Source organism: Phyllostomus discolor, chromosome 4, assembly GCF_004126475.2.
Source record: "Phyllostomus discolor isolate MPI-MPIP mPhyDis1 chromosome 4, mPhyDis1.pri.v3, whole genome shotgun sequence".
NCBI classification, from domain to species: domain Eukaryota; kingdom Metazoa; phylum Chordata; class Mammalia; order Chiroptera; family Phyllostomidae; genus Phyllostomus; species Phyllostomus discolor.
In genome coordinates, this window is record NC_040906.2 from 45817379 (window position 1) to 45819188 (window position 1810).

A 1810-nucleotide genomic window follows, 5' to 3' on the forward strand; every position below is an offset into this window, starting at 1 on the left:
GTATTAAAGTCAAGTTTAACAGAATAATTCATACAATGCACAGTTTAAGTATCTCAATTTCACCAAAAAAATGAAAATTTAGAGGATCTAAGTTTGATAAGCAGTATTCTAAATGACTAGAAACCTTTTTGAAATAAACACCAAAAACAAGAAAAGAACCCTAAAACACTTTAATCTTAGCTCCAATGACACTTTTTTCCATCTTTTCCCGAAAAGAACATTTCTAGAGCACAAAATAGATTCATAATTGTTTAATTAGATACATTTTATATATCCTGAACATAATGACTCCCATAGAAATAAACTAATATTTTGTACACAAACTTTTTATTTACTGTGCCACATTCATGATACACCAACTTGAGCCAAGTGCAAACATTTGCACACCCCCGGGTGTGTGAGGAGCTCTGCCCCATGAACATGTCATTATCTAGGATGACGGAGAACAAGGTCAGACAAGATGTATAATCAAAGTCCACAAGGCGATGACAAAAATGTACATTAGATTAACTGCAAACTCTTCTCCAGCCACAGGTGGTGTAACCAGAACTAAGCAAAACCAGTTTTACCAGGTTCCTCTTGAAGCCGCCTCCCCAGCGCTCCCGGGGTCGCAGACGGGGCCAGAATGATGAAGAACAAAGGCTTCAAAGACTGACAACTTGGCATCTCTTGTACTGAAAAATCCCTTGGTTTCTCTTATTTAGAAAATACATTTGGTAGTTTTTATGTCACATGTAATCGGCATGTAATATTAAAAGGTATCTCAAATGAGGTTTACTTTTACAATTGCCTGGAAATGATGGGGTATTTTAAAGTAACCGATGAAAAATAACAACTTAATAAAAAAATAAAATAACAGCAAAATCTGAGGGTAAATTGCACCGTGAGTGGCAGCACGTGGAAGCAGAATAATGAGTGTCTACCCGCGTGGTGCGAGCCGTCGGTCTGCTCAGTGCAGCCGCGTCTGCAGGACCACCGTCCCTTACTACTCAACGACTGGCTTGTAGAGATGAAGGAGCTTATGAACACATCATGGGGGAGGTATAAAGATTTACTAAGTTCTCCTCTATCCTAGATTGTTTTAGGGAAAAACAACTAAGAAAGGTGCCCCTGCAATGAGACTTATGTAAAATTCTAAAGAATAAATCAGGTTTTCTCAAGGGCGACCTAATACTTATTCTATCCCTTTTCTGTTCAAATTAGTCTCAAAAGCTCTAAATTTCTGCAGATGCAAATCCCAAACAGAGTAAGTCTCACAACTCTATAACCACCCTGTCAATCAAAACTGAAAGTGAAATGGAGGATGAAGCCACAGCATTACGAGTCTGTGAGGGGGAGACCTGTGAATCTGGTATCATCAGAGTGTATGCGCTGCTTAAATTTAACTGGTCACTTGAACTGGATGTCTAGTCAAGAAGTCTGAATCTCAAAAGAGATTCTAAATCTGGGATATTATGAAGTGTGATTTTAATTCATTTGACCTCCTCATTCTCATCTTAGAATCCTAACCAGAGTTTCAGGTGAGCGCTGACCAGTATTCACTTACCTACTTTGTAGCTTGAACTCATTGTCTAGTAAAAGTCCGCTCCACCAGTTATTCTTTTTCTCAATTACAGCCCAAACAGTAGTTGCTTTCCTGAGGGTTCCTGGGTCCTCTCCCAGCTGCCTGACTGACAGGTCCATTGGTAACGGATGCCTCACCTTCCTATTTACCTACTCAGAATACCTCTACTTTGCAAAAACATTTTCCTTATCTTTCAGTGAAATATTTTGAGACTGTTCAGGTAAGTGTTAGTAAGTAGAGACCAGC